This window comes from Plectropomus leopardus, chromosome 15, assembly GCF_008729295.1.
Source record: "Plectropomus leopardus isolate mb chromosome 15, YSFRI_Pleo_2.0, whole genome shotgun sequence".
Classification (NCBI taxonomy): Eukaryota; Metazoa; Chordata; class Actinopteri; order Perciformes; family Serranidae; genus Plectropomus; species Plectropomus leopardus.
This window is the reverse complement of record NC_056477.1, coordinates 6,333,519-6,344,110: the sequence shown is the minus strand read 5'-3', so window position 1 is coordinate 6,344,110 and position 10,592 is coordinate 6,333,519. Positions and strand designations below refer to the sequence as shown.

Genomic DNA, 10,592 nt, shown 5'->3' with positions numbered 1-10,592 from the left:
TCAAGGAAAGTTTTACAAATATAAATCCGCCATGGATCAAAAATTCATAATAGGATGGGTTACAATTGACCTGATTTGCAGTTCGAGGTGTCCTGTTTTACAGCTGACAGTTGAAAATGCTTTTTGGGCTGCAGGATTTTTTGCTGCAATAACACAAGTGGCCACTGGAAAAGAAAATGGAAGTAAGGCTCAGCAGCATTGCTGGGAGCCTGTTTTGTACTGGTGACGCCTCCCTCTCTCCTTTTCAGTCTCAGACTCTTTGTCCTTGCATTACCAGTGTGTCTGTTCTGCAGTGTCTCATACTCTGTCCTGCCTCACCTGCCCTCTAGTTGCTCTCAGTGAGTGTCCCTCCTTTAGAGGTCACCTGACCCAATCATGTGGATCCCCAGCTGCTCCTCATACACAATCTAATGTGGTTGAGCCATTGCTACGTGCAGGTTTCTGGCCTCTAATGTAAACCGTGCAGACAGTGTCTGCATTTCAGTCTGTTGCTCATCCAAGTTAACAAGTTCAGTTCTTTACAAAAATAGTTGTTTAACAGCTTAGCAACGTAATGAACTCCTCTATTATTTAGTCATGTTTAGGTACCCAAAACAAGTAAACTTAAATCCTGTCCCATGATGGCCTGTTGATGCTTTGCATGCATTGTGCCGTGCACTTGCACAAGTTACTCATGCAGTGCAGAAAGTACCTGTAATTTCAGATTCTCTTACACTAGAAGATACACTCATGTAGGCCATTTTTTTCTGTCTTTCTCCCTTTGTTTTAACTTGTGCACAAATGAATTTTAAGAAAACACAAATTGCATAAATGAATGTAAAATATTTAATGGATAAAATGCTTGGTTTTTCATGCCACCAACAAAAAAACAATATGATAGTGAGTCAATAGTAATAGATGTCAGCACCTTTTTTCCGATAAAACAAGCAAAATATATGATTGAATAAATGCTTAAATAGTGTACCCTGCCCCCTGCTGGCCTAAAATGCAGAAGACCGAATACTTTCAACAAGATACAAACCATGTAGAATTTTTAAAAAAAAAAAAACAACTTGATTTAACCAAAAACTATTTGAGTTTCCTGGTACTAGTTTTGAATTGTACCAAATTTGTTTTTGTTTTGTTTTTTTGTTTGCATTCCAGTCATTCATTGTGGGTGTGGTGGAATGTGGAGTTTTTTGAATTTTCCAGCAGTAAACAGGTTTTGAGCTACCTTTTACCTACCTAAAAGATACCTATTGACTGCTGATCTCTTACATGTGTTTACTTGCGATAACATTCCAAGAAGCAAAGCAATTGATGTTCAAAACATTAGCAAGTTTATTTCTTTAGCAGCCACCGCACTAGTCATCATTATTTCCAGTCGAAGGCGACGTAGGCGTGTTATGCGAGCAATAAAGGAAAGGCAACTTATATGTGGGAGCGGCCATTTACGGGATTTCTGAGAGGTGATAGTCCATGATTTCATAGAGAAATTGTGGATTCAAAGCTTCTGGATGATCTGCTCAACTTTTGAAAAGTAATGAGATGCAGTAACAGCTGCTGCATCATGTCGAGGGAGCCAGTTCCTACCGACAAGCACATAGCCATAGCACCATGTGACTTATGAAAGTGAAAAAAAGTGTTTCCATTGCAGTTTACCAAGTTATATTTATAAATTCTAATTATATTTTATATTCACAATTTCAATTTTCGCAGTTTGACGCTAAATGGAAACGCGCCTACTGTTCTTCTACGGATTGTTAGTATTTCTAAATGTTGTAGATGGAGCTCAGCATCATAAAGTTGTTTTACCACAGCGGCTGATCTTCCTTTAGGTGATAAAGATAGCCCAAAATTTGCAAATTTTCACATACCATAGTCTTTTACTATTTGTCATTTATTATAATTGTGTTAGCCAAGTTGTTTATATGTGTTTATGTATCATCAGCTCTTACCCTTGTTTGAAATACATACAATAAATATAAAATTGTGAGGGGCAAGCTTGCCATAGGGCGCCAAATGTCCAGCACTGATCACACCCGAAATTTTAGCATAGACAACTGCTTTTTACAACCTGATTCAGAATGTTGGTTTTGTGGCAGTATCAACATTTTAATGGACACCTGACAGCTTGTCAGAAAAAAACACACTTTTAGTGGACATATAGACAAAATTAACAGAATGCAATAAAACATGTTGACTTAAGACACAATTAAACTATCATGCTTGTTCAGTCTGTCTTATGGATAGAGAAAGAGAGATAGAAATGGATACTAGGCATGTTTCTGCCCTCACTGTTTATTTTCAATGGGGCATTGATATTAACCCGAAAGGGGGGTAAGGGGAGTATGTGTGTGAGAAAAGGGGGGGAAGAGCGGGCGTGTGTCTGAGAGAGAGAAGAAGTATGTGAATAGACACACAAAACGACAGAGGTGAGAGGCACACACACACACACACACACAGCGCAGAGAGAGAGAAGGAGGAGAGGGAGGGCGCGCTGATCCTCAGTCAGTGTGTGAGGGAACAGATGAAGTAGAGACCTGCATACACACACACACACACGCACACACACACACACGCACACACTCTCGTTCTCTCTCTCTTTCTCACTCACTCTGTCTTTCTCTTGCGCTTTGCACGGAGCGAGAGGGGGGAAACGGAAAGGAAGAATGAGGAAGAAGTCCCAACAAATGCGGGTTTGCTGATGAAGCGCCGCTCCGTCATCCGATCATACAGGTCGCGCTGCATGGAAACGAGGAGTAGGCAAGAGCCGAAAACAACAGCAACAAATAAAAAAAGCTGTCAGTGCATGGGAATCCGGTCACCTCTCCCTTTCTTTTGTGCGTCTCGGTCGGTGGATACGCCGCCTTGGCTGGCGTATAAGAGCTCCCCGCGTCTCCATTACCATTCCCCACTGCTGGCTTACCTCTACTACTACTACTCCTCCTCTCACTCCCTGTACTAGTAGAGCCACCGTGCTGCGTTTACTACTGACTCTTCTCCGGATTGTGGACTCTCTCTGGATAAAAAGGTAGGACATGCTGCAGTTTTCTTGGCACGTTTTGAAGCGAAGATGTTAATGGTATTGAATGCGGGGGGTCTTTGCCCCTGTTTCGCCGCATTGTGTGGTGAAAGCAAGTTATTTGGGGAGGGGGGGACGTGGAGTGAATGGGATGCAAAGGGGGACGCTCATGGAGCCCAGAGAGCACCATGCGTCGGGAGGTTTGGGGTGCGATGTGGAGACGATGTTTCGTGCACCTCATCCTCCCGGACCACGCTCTCCACACTGCGCTTCTCCACCTCTGGGAGATTTTTCCGGAGAGGGGAGAAATCTGAGGTGCGGTGGGAGGTGTTCATTTCTTTTTGCATTAAAATGAGCAGCCGGTTCAGGATCCGGACGCTGCTTGCTTCTTTTCGCTCCAGGCAGGGGCTGTATTTTTTTTTATTTCTTTTTTGCCCTTCACCCCCACCCTTCCTCCCTGCTTTCCCCTCCTTGCATGTTTAAGTCCAACCGCCTGCCTCGCTCCTTTCTGGAGGAATAATAATTACGGATGCAGAGCACGTTCAGATAACCACGCTCGCACCCTTTTTATAGGCTTTCAATGTGGAAGTTGGGCGACAAACATGCGTCAGGCTACATTGCCCCCTCAGAGATTGTAATCCACGGAGAGGACCACTGATCCAACTGCTTAAAGGCGCACTGGAAGCCACATTTGCGCAATCCTATGCGTCCTCCATCCTTTGCGCCAAACAGTACAGTGCTGTGGTGGAGTGCATTGGCACATGCATCGGTGCAGAGCAGATTTTGGGAGACATCTGAGCCCCGTAGTTGAGTTTGAACGGGTTTAATTCAGCATCCATGCAACATTAGAGCTGGATCAGTTGGATTTTTAGTCTTAAACGTGAAATCTTATTTTACTTCCTGCTTTTTGTGTGATAAAAGAGAAATGAAACTGCAGAAGGGCTTCACACATCAGTTAACTGTTCAACCTGGCACACATAATATTAGAGGAAGCAGCAGATTCTCCTGATGTGACACTACAAACGCTTCCCCTTGCGATGAGTGCTTGGCACGTCAGGCAGGTACCATCAAGGCTTTCCAGGCAATCTTTTTCCAGCTGACTTCAGTTGAGGCTTTATGGGCATGGCACAGAGGAATGGTAGCTCATCCACTGTGGATGGTATGAAATATTTATTTACGACAATGAAAAACTGAAACGCAGCCAGGGGTCTTTACTGCCTTATTTACCTTCCAGCAGTGGTGCAGTTGGTTATTGATGGGATGTAAGATCTTGTGGGGTTGCAGTGGTGATTCATTTTAGGCATCACAATTAAACCGTTTCAGATTAACATAGGAGAGGTGTTTTATAATTAGTACAGACCCTTTCTCCGGCTCTAGATTCAGGTCATATCAGAGTGAGTCTAAGATCGAGCAGGGCCGTTCATAAGCTGGTTGAGGAGAGCCCCACCAACCCCCACCCCCCAACACACACACACACACACACACACACACACACACACACACACATACAAACACACAACTTGAAGCTTTCTTCAGTAACATAGCTGCTTCAGTCTAACAACTGCTGGCTCACAATGTTGTAAATGATTCAGTGGGCAGAGAGGACCTTAATTCGCGATGGAAGAAGCAGAGTTAGCATATCACAGACACAGCGTGGTATACAGGATATGATGTGATTTTTTCTTAACTTAATATACAATACTATTTTTTGCAATATGCTACAAAAAGACCCCTTTCCACCATTTTTCTTCAATTTTGATCAGTATCATAAAATTAGCAGCTTTTTTCTGAATGTTCATCGTAATACTGAGATTGCTGCTTATATATATATATATATATATATATATATATATATATATATATATATATATATATATATATGTATATGTATACACACACACACACACACACACACACACACACATATATATATATATATATATATATATATATATATATATATTATTTTGGCGAATATTTTGCCTAAATTTGTATGGGTTTATGTTAAAATATTTAAGGTTTAACACCTTGAAACCTGGATTGACATCACTTTTCTATTTAAACCTTTGAAATCTGAGCAAATTAGTTTTTTGTTTTTTTTTTTTGAAAAGATGTTTAAAAAGGCAATTAGCAACTTGGCAAGAACTGTTTCACAAATTACAAGAAATTACTAGATCTGGCAAATTGATGTTAAAAAATGCTGGGGAAAATGTTCAAAAACTATATTCAAAATGATCACAAGTATTATTTCAGAATTATTTGCCAGAATTATTATTTTTTTTAAGCACCTTTAAGTCATTTCTTTGATTGTTAGATATTTTAAAACCATGTTTTTCTTTTTTTTTTCTAATTTTAAGGGAATGTTGTTGTATGTTTTACTTTTTTTTTAATTGATAATTTCTTAAGTTGCTCATTGACTTTTTCCCATGCTTTTGAACAAAATCAAACCAATATTCTCATGTTTCAAAGGATTAGACTTTGATCATTAAAACACTCTGACCTGGTTCAAACCCCAACATTCATACATGCTGACGAAAAAAAATGCATTTATTGTTGCATATATAAGAGTCAGACTGAATGCTGTATGCTTATATACTTAATGTAAAGCTAAAACTTTACATATATCCTCCCAAAGGGCTCAAATTTTACCCAACCACTTTTTTCCAAGAACAGATTTCTATGTTCCCACACACCCAAAAGTTGCTCTGCTTCTTTCTGCGATAAGGACCCTGTTCACTATAGTTTTTACAGTAAACATTATTCATTCATGGCAAGGACAGGTCAAGTAATGCTTCTACTAATGTAAAGTGGCATGAAAAATTGGGGGGGGGGGGGTTGCAAAAAAGCTGCTGATTTTGTTGTGGATCAGATAGTCCGTTGCGGTAAATGGCCTTTTCAAGTCCACTTGTAAACATTTTTTTTAAACTACACTTACACTTTTACACGTTTTATTTCTTTTTCTAATCATAAAAAATACAGATACATTTTTACAATTTTCAAAGAAATTAAAAAAATAAAACACGGCCGTGGGCCCTAAATATTTTGCAAAATGAATACTGCACTCCGCCTGCGTAGTGATGTGAAAGCAGATAGAGGATAATGTTGATAGTTGATAGTTTGCCCTCCCCTCATCATCAGTTCAATAGCTAAAAGGTAATAGGTAGCCCCCAGTGTCACACCATAAGGAAGATTATATCTATCAGAAATCAATACGCGCATTGAAGCATTCTCTGCAAACTTGCCACCCAGCGCAGGTCACTTGTTATGCTGATTGGTTGATATGTGCGACCCCATTGTCAATTATAAGTCCTTAGGCCAATACGTGGGTGTACTGCTACATTACACTGCATGGCAACTGTTGTCAGGTTCGATACAGATAATGTGATGACATAAATGAGATGTACTGTATGTGAGGTATATTGTTAGTATGGATGTGTACAACAGAAAAAAAACACTAAGGCTGTCAGATTGACACAACAGTCAGCTCTGTGAGAGGCATTGCTTATGTCACTGTGATGCAAATAAATCATTGTCATGTTAATCTTCGTAAAAGCACAGTAAACAAATGAGACTATCACATTGGCAGCCTTTATTGGCAAGTTCACTCCATCTGATGCTGTACTGGGGAAGATTTTGTAATTTGGCAAAAACGGTAGATCCCTACAGCATAAAAACAGGCCGTTGTTCTACCAGGTTATTAAAGCAAAACTTCAATCTGTAAGTGCCATATGATTATTTTTATTATTATATGTATATATTCATATATGACATTTATATTATACATTATACTTAACTCCATAATAGAAAGAAACAGTAAACTCTCGCAAATTTGCAGGAAATATGATCTTATTCTCCGTAGCAGCTGCTGTAGTAATACATCTATGATGAGGCAGAAGCTTCCAGTTGTTTACTGCATCGCTTGGTAAAAAAAATAAATGTACCACATTTACCAAGCATATGGATATAAAGTGTTTCCACTGTGTCCTTGCAGCTGGTGGATGAGTATAGACACAACCCCCCACAACTAAAGCAATGTATCAGTGATAAAATATGGATGAATCCAAACAAGGTTACATGCTTTACAGAAAGTAATGCATTATACTTGCGTGATGTATTGTAGGGTTGTTGTTGTTATTTTTCCTTCCACCCACACAATTTGGCACATAAATGAAGCACTGAAGTCTTTGTTATGATCCGGTCCGGTAGATACTGGTCGTACAGAAACCGGTCCCATGTTGGCGCTGGGTTTTGGTACCAAACCCTGATGAAGAACATGAAAACAAAGTATTCAAGTAAAATTTATATTGCATGTTAATAAGTTTGTCTCAGAGCCTCTTTCTCAGTCAATGCCGAGGCATGTTGTTTGCTGATAGATAAAAAAAAAAAAAAACGGATATAAGCACAACATTGACATATCATCTTAGTTCAATCAACCATTTATTAGTCACATGGAACTGTGCAAGGTACAACTCCAGTGAAATGTGAATCCATGAGCTCCTTCATCTTTTCCACTGTTCTTTAATCCCTCTTTGCGTTTTCTTACATTGTTGACTGCTACGTTATAATTGTAGTTTAGTTGAGTTTTCAGTTTGAGTCATTTTTCTGTCCACCCAACAAATGTAAGTGCAATATTTAGTCTTCTTGCTCCGTTTTGTTCTCCACCAACGCCTGATGGGAACAACTGAGTCTTAAGCTGCTAAATGTTGCACTTTGTTTATCAGCTAGTTGCTAATTTTGTGTGTCAGCAAATTTGGTGAATTCAGTGGGTTCGTCAGACATTTTTTCTGTTGATAACTGTGCCTCCACATGCTGGAAAGGTTGATGACAGCACTGACTTAGTGAACTAAAACAGCAAAGTTGCGGGCCGCAAAACCAGAAATGTGCTGAAAGATTCTAAAATGGATTCTCAGGGTTATGGAAAACTTGGGAAAGTCATTGAGTTGGTAAAAAATCATTGCATGTTTTGAAAAAAAATTGTTGAAGTTGTGTGGAAATAAATCAATTGTTACACAACATGGAACATAATAGTAAATGCATTTTCTGTATGTTAGCTGCTGACATCACATCTTTAATATGCATCAGCTTAGGGCTGAAGCTTATATGGTTTCAGAACAGACGTTGTGATTCACAATAGTCACATCAAAGTACGCAGAATGTCAAGTGAGGCAAATGAACCCAAATAACTTATTTACCGCTTGATACAAATGGAAAACGTGCACGGTTTCCATTCTCTATGACAAATAACAACCAGGCCTTCCCCTTTAAAACAGGTTATGTGTTTATGTGACATAGTGTGGTGTAGTATGTTAGGGGAAGTGAGACTTTCCTGCGTGTTTGTATGAAAGTATTCTAACCGGACCAGCAAGTCCTGCAAATGCAGTGAAACACAGGCTTTTCTGTAATGGATTTTTTTTAAATGGGTCATTGAAAAGTCATGGAGAAGTTTTGAAATTTTGTGCATGAAAATATGTGGAAACTTCATAGACCTGGGGTAGCAATAATTATCAGTGGGTTTGTCATCTTGCACATTCTTATTTTAATCAGTGACAACACAGAAATATTGACTATTGCAGCTTTAAGTGTAGATATAATGTGAAGCTGTGACAGTTTGCCGGTGACATGTTATTGTTGAAGGCATATTGTGCTTTCCAGTGAAGGAGAAGGTAGCAATTTAGTGTAGAATATCAAAAGAGGACATATTTCAAGTTTTCAGAAAGATGGCAGAAATGCTCTTTGAGAAAACCAACTGACTTACAGATGATAGGGGGACCGGGGCTAGCTAAAGGCGGCAGACTCCGCCACCATAACCGATATCTCTGCCCATACTGATTGCACCACCCACCCCTGGAAGCAGAGTTTATATGAGGTTAGTTTGAGGATGATTGCTTGCCTTTGGCTCGTTCCTCTCCTATGAAAGAGTGGAGCACTGGAGATAAGGAGAGTGATTTATTTGACTTTTGAGCTTTTTAAATGATTTTCCTCTTATTCCTGTTTCCATATCTCATCGTCCCTCCACCGCATCTTCGCGTCCCTCATCACATACCAGATTCACAGAGGTGCAGATAATGTTGGTGGATAGACAGAGTAAAAGACTTTAGGAAATAGCTCTGTGTATTGCAGTTCCAGCCTGACGTTTTCCTCCGCTGTAAGTGTAATAATATGACAAGACATCTTGGCTTGAGGAGCGCTATAAGGCAGATCCAGGCTAAAGGAGCTCAACATCACTGTAATGACGGTAAACGCACACCATTAATCTTCAGTTGTTTGCAGGGGCTAGTGTGTGTGTGTGTGTGTGTGTGTGTGCGTGCGTGCGTGCGTGCGTGCGTGCGTGTGTGTGAGCATATTTGGTCCTGCTTTCACACACAAATTACAGTGGAATATCCCTTTGGTTATATTATATTAGGGGAGGTGATGGTTTATTAGGTTAACTCTCTTTCCTCCCTTTTTTTCCATCTGTCTCTTTTCCTCTAGCTGCCTCGCTCTGTTTCCTCCCTCTCCTTCAGTCTTTCTCTTTACAGCTCCCACTCTATCCATATTTATTCTGCATATATTCAACATAATATTCTTTGTCACTCTTTTCCTCAGTGTTTTACATTTTTCTATCATCACCTCTTGCCTCATGGAGAGGAAAAAGCTCCTCAGACAGGCTGCACCTCGGAGCAGCAGGCTCTGTGTTCTCCTGAAACACATTGGTTTATTTTTCTTGGCATGCCCATATTCAACATGTACTCATTTTTAACTGTTGAAACTAGGGCAAAATTGGCTTGATTTCTTTCAAAAACATGGGAAGGGAGGCAATGAGCAACAAAAGAAGAAATGACCCAGAAATGAGCAAGAAATTACGAAAATATACAAGAAAATTACAAGGGGTGTAACAATCCATCGATCTGCATTGATATATTGATTAAATGAGCAACAATCACGTAACATTGATGCAAAGTGTAAACATTGATCCATATCATCCTCTTTCAGGCGTGCCCTTAATTTGAAATTCTGTGTCACTGTCACAGCGTCCGGCAGATGACGTCATGGCGAGCAGCCGAGAGAAAGCGACTTCACTATAATATCCATGAGAGAAAGACGAGGATGATAACCAAACAAGTAATAAACTGAAATATTTAAAAAAAAAAACAAAACTTGGACCTTGGGAAATTGCATGGAAAAATACAATAATGATGAATATTATTTATTTATATATTTAATTTTAATAATTTGATTTTTTCCCAAGAATTTCCCTTAAAATTCAATTTAAAACTATGGTACTTTGGTCATATCAATCATATCCAGCAACCAAAATCAGATTGATGTCCTGGAAGTGAAATCTTATCACATGAAGGTCCTGACACATAATGTGCATCAATTTAAGGATGTGAATCACTGTTCAAAAGCAGACTGTGAAGATTTTAAAAAAAATCTCTCAAGATAGCCATCACTACCTCCCTAGCTTTTGAAAAGTTTCTCTACATGATTCGGTCTCTTGAGGAACATCCACCAGGCTTACACTGTGCAGAAAGTGGGTTCATGTCTTCTGCACTCCCCTTTCTTCCTCTTTCTCTCTTTTCTCTGTTGCATGTCCGTCTATTCAGCT

The 10,592-nt window shown here is 39.6% G+C and overlaps 1 protein-coding gene across 1 annotated transcript in view; it reads left to right on the top strand.

Annotated features, from left to right (window-relative positions):
- Positions 1-2,712: 2,712 nt before the first annotated feature.
- slc8a1b (solute carrier family 8 member 1b) overlaps positions 2,713-10,592 on the top strand; it is a 189,704-nt gene continuing 181,824 nt past the window's right edge. The window contains exon 1 of the mRNA XM_042501705.1: positions 2,713-3,013. The gene's annotated coding sequence lies outside the window, so the exon portion shown is untranslated. The remainder of the gene's footprint in view (positions 3,014-10,592) is intronic.